Source organism: Pan troglodytes, chromosome 7 (assembly GCF_028858775.2).
Source record: "Pan troglodytes isolate AG18354 chromosome 7, NHGRI_mPanTro3-v2.0_pri, whole genome shotgun sequence".
NCBI classification, from domain to species: domain Eukaryota; kingdom Metazoa; phylum Chordata; class Mammalia; order Primates; family Hominidae; genus Pan; species Pan troglodytes.
In genome coordinates this window covers 100,359,352-100,375,498 of record NC_072405.2, presented here as the reverse complement: position 1 = coordinate 100,375,498, position 16,147 = coordinate 100,359,352, and positions in this window count along the sequence as shown.

The window sequence follows — 16,147 nt, the reverse complement described above, 5'->3', positions numbered from 1 at the left end:
TTTCCTGTCCCTAAGTCCTTCTCAACTATGCAACAGTACTAGAGTTGCTCTGAACCCATCTAGTTCAGCAGGCTGCCCGATTCAGGAATCATTCTTTGCTCATTTTAACTCTGTTAAACTTAATTTGTCTTAAGTTTTTGTTTTAACATAAGTAAAATTCACAGCAATAAAAATGGGAAAATATATAATGGAGAAATACAATCTAAAAACATGCACTTATTTTATGGCAAACTCTAGACAGAGAAACTTAAAGGTATTTTAAGGTGGAAAAGAACAATAATAATCACAGTAATAATAATAATAATAGCAAGGTAAGAAAATAGTGCCTTCACTTAAAAAGAAAGACATTAACAGGAAGTAAATTGGCTAAAAGGTTTATATATACATCAATTCATATATGTATACACACATATGTATGCATGTAGATATATGGGTATACATATATATGTAGACTATATATGTATACATACATATACATAGATACACATGGTTTGTGTGTATGTACGCATACAGACTAAATAGTTAAATAAATCCTCTTCATTCTAATTCTCATCACATGTCAATCCTTTATCACTAAATCCTAAATTTTACATTTTTAAGACTCTATTAGCCAACAAAGTTCCTAACCACCCTATATGACTTTTAGTTACTTAATCTTCGCCTGCATAAAACATTATTTATAAAAATTATATAAGGATCGCAATTTGAACATAAAAGAATATTGAAAAATCTAATCTTCTGGCCATTAACAAACAAAAAGTCCTGCAGCGATATTGCTCAGTAAATTCTTAAAAGTAAAAAAACAAAACAAAACAAAACAAAACAAATACCACTGCTTTGCCACTTCTCTCATTTTGCAATTCATGATAACTGCAAAGGGAAATAATTTTTCCTTCACTGTTTATACTTTACACCCACCAATGTTAATGAAAATGACACTTGAGAACAAATGCCAAATTGGTCTTTAGTGTTGCTGGAGCCCCCAGTGTGGCTAGCTGAAAATATGCATAGCTGATGACATGGCAAATAAGTCTCATTGGGGGTAATTCCACAGCTGAAAAACAACAAATTTGCATTAGCAAATTCTAATTACACTGACTAATTTCCTTATCATCCCCTATGGCAATACAGACCTTTTTCAAGTTCACAGGAATCAAGAGATGAACTAGTTAACCTTTTAAGGGTGTGTACCTTAATTTTTGGGGTTTTTTCCATATAACACTTTATTGAGATGCCCATCATATAATGTATTTGCTTTTGAATCACATTATATTATTTCCATAATAAAGAGCATTTGGAATTACACAATCCAGAATCTCCAGTATTTAAGAATGCTACTACCTATGGATCTCCCTAGTTCCAACATGTGGCTAAAATGAATATATTCTCAAAGGATAAATATGACTTCTCAGATACAGACAAGTGCATAATGGAATATTGTATTACATACATGTAGGCAAAAATTTATATTTCATTGAGATCCAAATGTTCATAAATCATTCCAAATACTTTGTTATAAATTCACACACACATTTATTTTATATAAAGGCCAATGCTTTCTTTTTTCCTGTCTAGGATACAGAAAAATTATGTGGGCTAAATATTAGACACATTTTTATAACTGATCATGAAGTTTTTAGCAGGCCAAACACAATATAAACATCGTGAAAACACAGCCCAGCCTCCTGGGCTCTTATAAGCTACTTCACACTCCTTTACAACCCCACATCCTCCCTCTGCTATTCTTAATCTTCTTAATCTTTACTGTGTAAATAAGAAAACACTGCATAATGGAAGAATCATGGAGTACATCTTCAACCTGTGATGCATCAGTGCCACAACTCTCTTCACTAAGGAAGACTTTCTGAAGCTGCTGGTTTCCAAATATCAGATATTTAGAGTTGAAAGAGACCTTTTAAATGTTAGTGCAATCCCTTTTCTGATTTTTTAATTTCATCTACAACAGCTAATGACACAGAATATTCCACTTACTACGAATCCCACTGTCCAGATTCCATTTCTGGACAGTTCTGACTTTCACTCTTTTTCTCAAATTTTGAAATTAAAATCTCTAAATGTTTTATCCATTAGCCTTAAAGATAACTTTTTAATAAAAGGTAAAAAGGCATACAGATTTTTTAGAACATTTTAAGTGCTAAAGAAGCCAACAACTCAGAAAGCCACTTAACAGGTTAAAAAAAAAAAAAAAAACAAGAACAGCCAACTTTTTGTAGCCAAAGGATCAAAAACAATGGCAGCCTAAGAAAACAGAAGACTTACTACGACCAAACAAAGAGAGAAAACTATGGCACACCCCAGACCTGCCAGCAAAAGCCAAGAAAGGAACATAGACTTCCACTCTTATCCAGCTATAACAAGGCACCCCTCCCGCTGGGGGGTGGGAGGTTAATCAGAGAAGTTGGAGTTGGGGAGCAGGACTTTCATCCCACCTGACAGTAACTCCCACCCCCATGATGTCAGTGGAAGACACATGTGGGCAGTAAACAGCCTCCCCTTCCCTCCCAACCAGAGTGGTGTCAATGCAGCCAGCGAGGATGTTTGATTCCCACCTATATCCACCAACAGAGAGACACTCTACCCCTACTCTAGGGTTTCAGTGGAGGCTGAGGGGAGACTTGCACTTCTACCTTCCAGAGATAGTAATGAGGCTGCAGCCATGTTTGCCCACAGCTGCAGTGTCAGAAAAGACCTACTACATCATAAGATTTAAATCAAATCCACAGTGTCACTACATCATGCCAAAAATATGCAGGATACAATAAAAAATCTCCCATCATACCAAGAATCAGGAAAATCACAACTTGAATGAGAAAATACTATCAACAACACCAACAGAGAGGTGACACAAAGGGTAAAGTTATCTAACAAAGATTTTTAAAGCAGCCATCACAAAAATGCAAAGAAATAGTTCTTGGCAAAGAAATAGGAAGTATAAAATATAATGTATAAAATAGAACCAAGTGAAATCTCATAAGACAAAAAAAAAATCAAAAAATCTCAGCAACAGCCATAATATCAGAATGGAGAGGACAGAAGAAAGTATTGGTGAACTTGAAAACAGAATAATTAAAATTATCCAAATTAAGGAATGGAGAGAAAATAGACTGAAAAAAAGTTAAACAGGGTTTCAAATGGTACTATAACAAAAGATTTAACAGTTGTGCCATTGAAGTCCCAGAAGCAGAGGAGAAAAAAGGTAGGCCTGCAAAAATAATGAACGAAACAATATTATAGTTGAAAACTTCTCAAATTTGGCAAAAGATATAAACCCACGTATTTAAAAAGCTAAACAAAATCACAAACGAAATAAACCCAAAGTAATTTACGCCAACACATATCATACTTAAGCTTTTAACAACCAAAAGACAAAACAGTTAAGAACATCTACAATGTTAAAATAAGGGAACTCCAAGTCTGAAACCAGCAAAGTATGATCTTGCAGCTTAGTTGAATCATAAATATTTAGATGGGGAGCAAAGAACTAAAATTAAGTGACTGATAGTGTAAAGAAATTGTAGGGTTAGGGAGATTCTGAGGATGGCTAATGGCTGAGGTGGGGAAGGCTGGAAAAGTCATAGAGGATATAGAGGATATATACCTGGTTCTGCAAATATTAGTTGTAACATGAGCTTCGTTTCCTAAACTCTAAAAGAGTTGTGCTAGAAAATTTCAAAGATCTCTTCTATAATAATACTAAGATTCTAAGTTCTGCTCACACAAGACTGAAAGCATCCCATAGTAAAATGAGCTGCAGATTTTGTGAGTATAAAAGCATGCATTGGAGTTGAGGAGGTAAGGTTCAGTTGCAACCTACAAAAGGAAAGGTTATAAAAAGTATTGCTGGGTTACAATAACCAGTACATCTGCTTGTCTTTTTATCTGTAGTCTCCATCCCAATATCAGATCTATTCTGATCTAGTCTCTAGCAGTGAGTTCTGGGATGAATGGAACCAGCTTGAACTGGCTCTCAAGAGCCACTTGTTAAATATCCAGAAAAAAAAATTTTGCAAGCCAGTTGTTCAATTATTGGTAGCATACAGCCATGGTGGGAGTATTTACACCACAGAAATGGGCAAGTACTACAAAATAGAGCATTTTATTCCAAGAGCAGTTTACTAGCATACCACTGAATGGCAATTCTTCTTCCACAGGCTATAGATTTATTCTTATTTTGGCCCCTGCCTACCTCTCCAACCTCATATCTCACCATCAACTTCCGTCCATTCCCCCACATTAAATTCTCTCAGCAATACTTAAAAGATGCAGGCCCAGAAGCACCTTATGCTCCCTCTAAGCTCTGTGCTTTTGTACATGTTGTTCCCTTTACCACCACCACCATCACTACATCCACCATCAGCACTAACCCCCAAATCTACCTTCGACTCTACTTTTGCCTACATAATTCCTTCTTGTGCTTAGATACCATCACATCCAGGAAACTTTTCCTGCCATGGTTGACTGGATTAGGTACCTTCTGTGTTCTCCCATAGGGCTCTATAGTATCTTTCTATAACACATATCACATGGTGTTGAAATTCCTTGTTTACTTCTTTGTGTTTCTAGCTAAAGAAAAAACCCCTTGAAAACAGGGAGCGCCTGATTTAGTATTGCATCCCCAACTTATATACAGTGGAGGGCACATAGTGATTGCTGAAAAATTGTTGCTGAATAACAAATTCCAGACCAGTATTTGCTGTTCAGTTTCATTATCACCCATGAAAAACATTTCCAATTATGTAAGTGGAATGGGTTAGAAAATATGATTTGCTTTTGGAAAGTCAGTTGAAATTCAACTTCATTAATGTAAATATATTTCATAAAGTGAAAAATGGCTCTATATATGCTCACATATCTACATATATACTTAGTGCATGTTTATCTACTTATAGATAACTCTGCTTATCTTCAAATAATTTTTAAACAATGCTTATCATCATTAACATTATAATTATTGGTGCTTTAGTTAATTTGCATTTCCATGACACCAAACACCACGGTGCTGAGTGCTGTGCATATAAGAACATTCTAATTGCTTTCCATCTAACTAACAAGATATTTGTTTAGTGCTCATCAAGACTCTCCCTGGGCACATACATGATGTTAAAAAGGAAAAAAAGAAAAAATAATGAAAAACGACACTTTCCTAGAGGAATTAAATCTTTCAATCTGATTCAGCTCTGCGTATACCAAAACTTCATTATTCCCAGAAACAAAATAGAGAAGAATCCAACTTTCCAATGCTCCCTAATGGCCAGGGAACATTCTTAATGTTTTGTTTCCTGAAAATGCAAACACAAAGATCTTAGAATAAAATTTGTTTTGTGTCAGATGGATTTTCAGTGTTTCTTTCTCTCTTTTTTTTTATTTGTTACTGATTAGCATATTTTACTCTCATTTTTGTTGAGACCTTAAAATACTCCTTTTTCATCTCCCTTGAAGACATTTTTCCCAGGAGATTTATTGATTTTGTGCCATAGCTAATTGAAAGGGGTTTTGATAACCTAAGAGTCACTGAGACTGCACTCAGCTTTGGCAGTCACAAAGTACCTCAAAAATGTACTTATCGCTTATGATCAACAGACCTCACTTTGCTTCACGCTGGCATTGTTTGCAATGTGGAAGTCAAAAGGTCATTCAAAATGGCACCTGTGGTTAATGAATTATGACCCATGAATGGAAATTAACAATAACCATCCAATAATCATGCACCAGTAAAATCACCATGGAATTTTTCTAACATAAAGGGCATGGGAATGGTTGCCCTAGTCAATTATAATGTATCAGGATTAGATGCATCTTAAGATAAGAATCTTGAGTCTAAATTGAGCACTTTAATATGTTAACCTTAATAGATGCTTATTATAACTGCATTAAACACTAGCTACTTGAACTGGCTAGCATCCCACCAAGCACTTTACATATGGTTCTTTTTTAATTCTTACAACAAAATGAGGTAGAAACCACCATTTTTCAGATTTTAGAACTACTCTTGACCAAGGTCACACAATTAGCAAGTAGCAAAATCAAGATTTTAAGTAGGTTTTCCTAACTGCAAAGCCTGTGCTTTTTCGATTACCCTGCAGTGCTTAATCTGGGATAAAAGTTATCTTTTAATGTACAATAGGATAACATTTAAAAATGCTGAATTGTTTAAACTCCCCAAACTCTCAAAAAGAGATGTAAGTCCACTATTGATATTGTTATGAATTTTACCCATGTATGCTGTTCTATCTCCCTTTCTACATATTCAACTTCAACCCACATCCTCCCTAACACTAGTTAAACCAGAAATAAATGCATTTGGAATCTACTATTTTTCTTTCCCTAAACAAAACAAAAAAAAAGATGACATTTTGGGCTGGATGACTAAAAAATTTATTTTAAAGAAAACTGAAACTAAAAAAATATACAAAATATTTTTTATATTCTGATATCCTAGCTTTCTCATGTACAAGAACAGTTAGTTGGCATACCGGCCTGCTTCATGCCCACATTTACAGACTGTCATCCCTGGTAAAAAAATTTTTAATCATGAAAACAGACGAATTGTCTGTTAGCATAAGTGACAGTAAGACGTCAGCATTTTTTTTCTTTTATTGACACAGCTATAAACTCTTTTTTCTTAGAGGGTTCATTGGAAAAAGTAAAAAGAAGCCAGAGTTAAATGCCCACTACCATGTAAACCAAAAGTACATTCATAAAATACAACAGCATAAACTGGCTCCTTAAATTTTTTTATACAGGAGAATCTGATTGGATGGAGCGACTGGGAAACTTGACTTAAAACTTGACTGAATAGCAAGTAGACTGAGAATTATGTACTAGGGGTTGTTAAAGCCCCAGGAACTTGATTATAGCTACTGAAGAAATTTCAAAGTAAAAACAAAGTTTCCTCTCTTCCAAAATTCTAATGATGGGTTTTCTGGTTTTGCATGTAAGGAGCTTGGAAACGACCACTCCATCCAAACAACAAGTAAAAAAGTTAAATAGATTGAAAAAACAACTCTTTTTGTGTATGTAAGAGCAGTAAGGTCACTAGATTAAACTGCTGATCCCAAAACTGGAGAAACAGACAGGCTAAAAGAGGGAGTCACAAGTTTCTGGAGCAGAGAATGACAAGTGGAAACTGTGGAAAGGCAGGAAAACCTGAACTGTAATTGACAAGTTGCTGGAGACTCAGTGCAGACAAGTCTGAGGGTTAAAAACTCCAGAGAGACACCATCAATGGGCACCCCCTACAACACACACACACACACACACACAATATTGTCAGATTCACCTCTAAGAGCTCCCAGATTTCTAAGTAAATATCGGAGAAAAATCCCCTCTTGCTCTTCGCCGGGGTGGGGGAAATTGAACCATTCTGAAATAAGCCAGAACACTCTGTTCTTCTTAACAAAGCCTGCCCTCAGGGGAAACTAGTTAACCAGACACTAACTTGCTGGGGTATTATCAGAGCCTAGCTGACCTGGGGAAAAACAAATCTCTAACTCCAACACACTCTAGCCTTCTATGTGAAGGAAGAGAAACACCCAACTCCTCCAGCCCACTCTAACCATCCTATCCAACCTAAGGGAGGAGGAAAAAACCTGAGAAACATTTGTGAAGTTCACAGGCCAGAAGCACAGGCTCACTAAAAGACTGAGACATATTCATGGAACTATAGAATGCTTCCCTTCCCCACACACCTTGCCACCACATTATTAAAGGCCTATTTATAGCAGTTTTTTCTACCCAGTACATGATGTCCAACTATCAAAAATAAAAAAATTGTAGGGCACACCAAAAGGTAAAAAACACAATTCAAAGAGACAGAGCAAGTACCAAAGCCAGACATGACTGGGATATTGGAATTATCAGACCAGTAATCTAAAACAACATCAATGAATATGTAAAAGTTCTAACGGATAGACGGCTTGCAAAAACTGATGGACAATGTAAGTAGAGAAACAGAACTCCTAAGAAGAAACAAAAAGAAATGCTATAGATCAAAAACACTGTGACAGAATTAAAGTATGCCTTTGGCAGGCTTATCAAATAGATACAACTAAGGAAAGAATCTCTGAGTTTGAGGATATATTAACAGAAACTTTTAAAATTGAAAAGCAAAGAGAAAAAAAGTGAAAAAAAAACAGACTATCCCAGGACTATGGGACGATAATAAAAGATGTAACGTACTCATAATGGGAATACAGAAGAAGAAACAGAGAAAAGAACATAAGAAATATTTGAAACAATAATGTTTGAGAATTTCCTCCAAATTAATGTCAGACATAAAACCGCAGATTCAGGAAGATCAGAGAACACTAGGCAGGCTAAATGCCAAAAAACAAGCAAACAAACCAAAAAACAAACTACACCTAGGTAAACCATTTTCAAATTACAGAAAATCAAAGATAAAGAAAAAAACCCTGAAAGAAGCCACAGGAAAAAAGCAACTTACCTGTAAAAGGAACAAAAAGAAAACTTGTATTCAGCTTTTCCTCAGACACTGTGCAAGCATGGAAAAATTTGAGTGAAATATTTAAAGTGTTGAGAGAAAAAACACCAACCTAGAATTTTGTATCCTTTGAAATTATCCTTTAAAAGTGAAGGATAAAAGAAGACTTTCTCAGACAACCAAGAATGAGGAAATTTGTTGCCAGTACATCTGCCTTGCAAAAAATGTGAAGTTCTTCAGAGGGAAGGAAAATGATATGTCAGAAACTCAGATCTACATATAGAATAGAAGAGCATTGAGGAAGGAATAAGTAATGTAAAATAAACATGTTATTTTCTTAGTCTAACAAATGTTTGTTCAAAATAACAATAGCAACAATGTGTCTAATTATGTACACTTTTTATATATATACTTATGCACGCTAATATATGTGAACTGAATGACTACAATGAATCTGGGGATCAAATGGAGGAATTAGGATTATTTTGTTACTATAAAGTACTCACACTATCTATAAAGCACTATGGTGTTATTTGAAAGTGGATGTGGATTAGTTGTCAATGTATATTGAAACTGGATGTGGATTTGTTGTCAATGTATATGGAAAACTCTAGGGCAACCACTAAAAACAAAGTTTAAAAAGAAGTATAACTAATATGCTAAGGAAGGAGAGAAAATGAAGTCATATAAAATTCTCAATTAAAACTATAGAAGGCAGAAAAAGAATGGAAGGCAAAGAAGGAACAAATAACAAGGGCAACAAATAGAAAACAATAACAGATATGTAGATATTAATCCAACTATATCAATAATCACTTTAACATCAATGGTTTAAGAGACAGATGTTGTCAGAGTGGATAAAAAAAAAAAGGCCCAACTCTATGTTGTCTGGAAGAAACCCACTTTGAATATAAAGACACATATAGATTAAAAGTAAGAGGATGAAGAAAAATATACATGTAACACTAATCAAAAGAAATCAGGAGTGGCTGTATTAATTTAAGACAGAGCAAACTTCAAAGCAAGGACAATTATCATGGATAAAGAGCAGTACACAATGATCAAGGGGTCATTCTGCAAGAAAATATAACAATCTTTAATATGTATGTGCCTAACAACACAGCATCAAACCACATGAGGCAAAAAATGATGAAAATGCAAGGAAAGGAAAAATAAATGAATCCACTATTATAGTTGGAAACTTCAACATTCCTCTATTTGAAGTGGACAGATCCAGCAGACAAAAAAATTATTAAGGACATAGTAGAACTCAACACCATCATCAATTAACTGATGTAATCAACATTTATAGACTACTTCATTTAACAATAGCAAAATACACATTCCTTTGAAGCTCACATGAAACATACACAAATAAAAAGCACATTCTGCACCAGGAAACATATCTTAACAAATGTGAAGGAACAGAAATCATGAAATGTCTGCTCTCAGACCACGGTAAAATTAAATTAGAAATCAATAACAGAAAGATAACAGGAAAATAAAAAATGTGTGGAAATTAACATACTCCTCTTTTATTTATTTATTTATTTATTTATTTATTTACTTTTGAGACAGGATCTCACTCAGTGGCCCAGGCTGGAGTGCAGTGGTGCAATCATGGCTCATTGCAGGCTTGACCTTCTGGGCTCAGGCAATTCTCTCACCTCAGCCTCCCAAGTAGTTGGAACTACTGGTGCACACCACCATGCCCAGCCAATTTTTTTGTGTTTTTTGTACAGACAGGGTTTTACCATGTTGCCTAGGCTGGTCCTGAACTCCTGAGTTCAAGCAATCCTTCTGCCTTGGCCTACCAAATTGCTGGGATTACAGGTGTGTGCTACTATGCCTGAGCTACCATAGTTTTTAATAACACATAGGTCACAGATGAAATCTCAAGAAAAATCTAAAAACATTTGGAACTAAATAAAAATGAAAACACAACAAAATTTTTAAGATGCAATGAAAGTAGTGCATAGAGGGAAGTTTATAGCATTCAATGCATATAGTAAAAAGCAAGAAAAATAGAAAATAAATAATCTAAGTTTTCACCCTACGAAATTAGGAAAAGAAGAGCAAATTAGATCTAAAGTGGGAGAAAATAAACAATAAGAATGAGAGCAGAAATCAATGAACTGAAAAGAGGAAATCCATAAAGAAGCTCAACAAAACCAAAAGCTAGTTCTTTGAAAAGATCAATAAGATCAATATGACTCTTGCCAGGTTAACTAAGAAACAAAAAGAGAGAACACAAATTATTAATATCAGAAATAAAAGAGGGGACATGACAACAGATCCTCTGGACATTAAAAGGATAATAAGGGAATTCTTTTTTTTTTTTTTTTTTTTTTCCTGAGTCTTGCTCTGTCACCCAGGCTGGAGTGCAGTGGCGTGATCTTGGCTCACTGTAACCTCCACCTCTCGAGTTCACGCCATTCTCCTGCCTCAGCCTCCCGAGTAGCTGGGACTACAGGTGCCCGCCACCATGCCTGGCTAATTTTTTGTATTTTTAGTGGAGACAGGGTTTCACCATGTTGGCCAGGATGGTCTCAATCTCCTGACCTCGTGATCCGCCCACCTCAGCTTCCCAAAGTGCTGGGATTACAGGCGTGAGCCAACGCGCCTGGCAATAATAAGGGAATTCTATGAACAACTGTATGCTCATAAATTTGTAATCTAGATTGAGCCAATGAACCAATTCCTTAAAAGACACAATTTGACAAAACTCACTCAAGAAAAAGACGATCTGAATAGACTTTTATTTATTAAAGAAATTGTACCAATAATTAATAACCTTCCAGAGCAAAAAGACCAAGACCTGATTAGTTCACTGGTGAATTCTGTGGAATATTAAGGAAAAAAATTGTATGAATTCTCTACAATCTCTTTCAGAGGATTGAAGCAAAAATAATATTTCTTAACTTGTTCTATGAGACCAGCATTACCCTAACACCAAAACCAGAAAACAACATTATAAGAGAAAACCACAGGCCAATATATCTGGTGAACATGGATGCAAACATCCTCAATAAAATACTAACAAACTGAATTTAAGAACACATCAAAAAGATTATACTCCACAACCAAGTGGGATTCATCCCTAAGGTGCAAGTTTGGTTGAACATACACAAATTAATCAAAGTGATACACTGCATTAACATAATGAAACATAAAAAACCCCTTGATTATCTTTATAGGTATAGAAAGCATTTGACAAAGTTGAACACCCATATGTAACAAAAACTCTAAACAAAATATATATGGAAGGAAACTTCTGCAACACAATAAAGGCTATTTATGAAAAGGCCAGAGATGTCATAATCAGTGAGGAAAAACTTAAAAGCTTTTCCTCCAAGATCTGGTAAAAGGCAAGGATGCCTACTATTACCACTTCTAGTCAACATAGTAATGGATTGCAAGAGCAATCAGTGTAGAAAGATAATCCAAATCAGAAAGGAAGAAGTAAAATTACCCATTTGCAAATGATCTTATACGTAGAAAATGCTAAAGACTCTACAAAAAAAATAAAAATCTATAGAAACTAATAAACAAATTCAGTAAAGTGGCAAAATGCAAAATCAATATACAAAAATTAGTTGCTTTTCTTTACACTAATAATGATCTAATCAAAAAAGAAATCCAGAAAACAATCCCACTTAAAATACATCAAAAATAAAATGTTTCAAGATAAATTAAATCAAATAAGTGAAATATCTGTACACTGAAAACTATAAAACCTTGATAAAAGAAATTAAGGAAGGCACAAGTAAATGGAAATATATCCCAGGTTTATGGATTAGAAGAATGAATCTTGTTAAAATGTCCATATAACCCAAAGCAATATACAAATAAAACATAATCTCTATCAAAATTCCAATGGTATTTTTTCACAAAAATAGAAAAAAATTCTAAAATTCATATGAACTGTAAAATACCTTTTTTAGTCAAAATAATCTTGAGAAAGAACTAAGTTAGAATCATTACACTTTCTCATTTCAAATTATATAACAAAGCTTTAAGTAAGCAAAACAATATAGAAACAGACACTTAGATCAATGAAACAGAAAAGAGAGCTAAAAAAACCCAACCATATGGGTTGATGTATGCAGCAAATAACCAAGGCACACGTTTACCAAGGTAACACAAACCTGCACATCCTGCACATCTACCCCAGAACTTAAAAGTTGAAGGATAAATATTTTTTTAATGGGCAAAAATCTGAATGGACATTTCTCTAAAGAAGGCCAAAGGGTATATAAAAAAGTCATCAACATCACTAATCATCAGGGAAATGCAAATCAAAACCACAATGAGATATCATCTCTTACCTGTTAGAATGGCAATTATCAAAAAAAAAAAAAAAAAAGAATGGCGATTATCAAAAAGTCAAATGATAAGTATTGGTAAGGATGTGAACAAAGGCACACCTTTGTAAACTGGATGGTGAGAATGTGAATTGGCTCAGACATTATGGAAAACAGTATGGAATTTTTTCAAAAAACTAAAAATAGAACTACTCCCATGATCCAGCAATCCCTGTTCTGGGTATATATCCAAAGAAATTGAAACTGGGATCTGAAAGAGACATCTGCACTCCCAAGTTCATTGCAGCATTATTCACAGTAGCCAAGGTATGGAAACAACCTAAGTGTCCTTCAATGGATGAATGAATAAAGAAAAAGTGACTATTTTTCAGACATAAAAAAGAATGAAATCCCATCATGTGCAGCAACGTGGATGAAACTGGAAGACATTATGCTAAGTGAAATAAATCAGGCACAGAGAGACAAAAAAAAAAACAAAACATATATGGTTAGCTAATTTTCAACAAGGGCACCACACATACACGATGGGGAAAGGATAATCTTTCAAAGAATGATGTTGGCTACAGTGGATAGCCACATGCAAAAGAATGAATTTGAACCTTTATTTTATACCATACACAAAAAATTAACTCAAAATGAATTTAAAACTTAAACATAAGACCGAAAACTGTAAAATTTCCAGAAGAAAGCATAGGAATAAAGCTTCCAGACATTGGTCCAGTGATGATTTTTTAGATATCACAAAAAACCCTCAGGCCACAGAAGCAAAAATAAATAAGTGGGGCTATGTCAAACTAAAAATCTTCTGCTCATCAAAGAAAAAAATCGACAAAATGAAAAGGCAACCTACATATTTGAAGAAAATATTTACAAACCATATAACCAGTAAAAGAATAATATCCAGGATAATATAAGGACCTCATACAACTCAACAAAAAATAAAAATAAATAATCCAATTAAAAAATAGACAAAGAATCTGAATAGAGAGAAGAAATACAAATGGCCCAGAGGTGTATGAGAAGATTCCCATCACCACTAATCATGAAGAAAATGCAAATCAAAACCACACTGAGACACCACCTCACACCTATTAGAATGAATATTATCAAACAGGCAAGCGATAAGTGTTAGAAAGGGTGTAAATATATAACCAAAAGAAATGAAATTGTCATTCTGTAGAGATATTTGCACTTGCATGTTTATTGGAGTATTATTCACAATAGCCAGAATATGGAAACAACCTAAATGTCCATTGATGGGTGAATGGATAAATAAATTGTTGAATGTAATAAAATATAATATAATGTATACACACACAATGGAATATTATTCAGATTAAAAAAAAAAGAAGATCCTGCCCTTTGCAACAACATGAGTGAAACTGAAAGACATTATGTTAAGTGACATAAGCCAGACACAGAAAGAAAACTACTGCATGATGTCACTTATATGTGGAAACTAAAAATGCTGAATACATAGAATAGAGTATAATGGTGGTTATAGGTGGAAGGAGATAGGGAGATGTTGGTCAAAGGGTCCAAAGTTACAGTTATGTTGGATAAATAAGTCTAGAAATCTAACGTAAACTATGATTACTGCAATTAATAAATACTGTATTGTGTAATAAAATTTACCAAAGGAGTAAATTTCAGGTGTTCTTAGCACACATATACACACAACAAGGTAATTATGTAAGAAATATGATGTAATTTGTTTCACTATAGTAATCATTTTAGTATATATAGGCATATCTTGTTTTATTGTATTTATTGCATGCCTCAGATCCTGCACTTCTTACTAATTAAACGTTTGTGACAACTTTGCTCCGAGCAAGTCTATTGGCACCATTTTTCTAACAGCATGTGCTAGCTTTGTGTCTCTGTGTCACATTTTGATAACTCTTGCTATGTTTCAAACTTTATTATTACTATGTCTATTATGGTGATCCATGATCTTTACTGTTACTATCATAATTGTTTGGGGGCACCATAAACCACACCACATGCAATGGTAAACTTCACACTTGATCTTAGCCAAAAGGCGGAGAAGCCATTGAGACGACAAACTTAATCAATAAATGTGTGACTTCTGACTGCTCTACCAACCAGCTATTTCTCCAACTGTCTACCTCTCCTCATACTTTCATATTCACTGAGACACAAGAATACTGAGATCAGGCCAATTAAAATACCCCTATAATGGCCTCTAAGTGTTCAAGTGGAAGAAAAAGTTGCACATCTCTTACTTTAAAACATAAGCTAAAAATGGGTAAGCCTAGTGAGGAAGGCACTTCAAAAGCTAAGATAGGACGAAAGCCAGGCCTCTTGTGCCAGGTAGTCTAGTAGTGAGTGCAAAGGAAAAGCCTTTGAAGAACACTGAAAGTGGTACTCCCACAAAAAACACAAACGATGAGAAATCTAAATAGCCTTGTTTCTGGTATGGGAAAAATTTTGTTTGGTGGTCAGGATAAAAAGATCAAACTAGCCACAACATTTCCTCAAGCCAAGGCCTAATCCAGAGCAAAGCCTTCACTCTCTTCATTTCTACGAATTCTGATAGAGGTGAGGAAGCTGCAGAAGAAATGACTGAGGATAACAGAGGTTGGTTCATAAGGTTTAAGGAAAGAAGCTATCATCATAACATAAAAGTATAAGGTGAAGAAGGAAGTGCTGATATAGAAGCTGTAGAATGTTATCCAAAAGATCTGACTAAGATAATTGATAAAGGTGGCTACACTAAGCATACACTAAACACAGAATTTTTTTTTTTTTTTTTTTTGAGACAGAGTCTTGCTCTGTCGCCCAGGCTGGAGTGCAGTGGCACGATCTTGGCTCACTGCAACCTCCACCTCCCTGGTTCAAGCAATTCCCCTGCCTCAGCCTCCCAAGTAGCTGGGATTACAGGTGTACACCACCAAACCTGGCTAACTTTTTTGTATTTTTAGTAGAGATGGGGTTCACCATGTTGGCCAGACTGGTCACGAACTCCTGACCTCAGGCAATCCGCCCACCTCAGCCTCCCAAAGTGCTGGGATTATAGGCGTAAGCCACGGTACCCAGCCAACAACAGATTTTTTTAATGTAGACAAAATGGCCTAGTATTGGGAGAAAATTCCATCTAGGACTTTCATAGCTAGAGAGAAGTCAATGACTGGCTTCAAATCTTTAAAGAACAGTCTGAATCTCTTGTTTAGGGCTAATGCATCTGGTGGCTCTAAATTGAAGTCTACATCTTTTATGATTTCAAAAATTCTAGAGCCCTTAAGAATTGCCCTAAATCTACTCTGCCTATGCTCAATAAATGGAAAACAAAGCCGGATGACAGCACATCTGTTTACAGCATGGTTTACTGGATATTTTA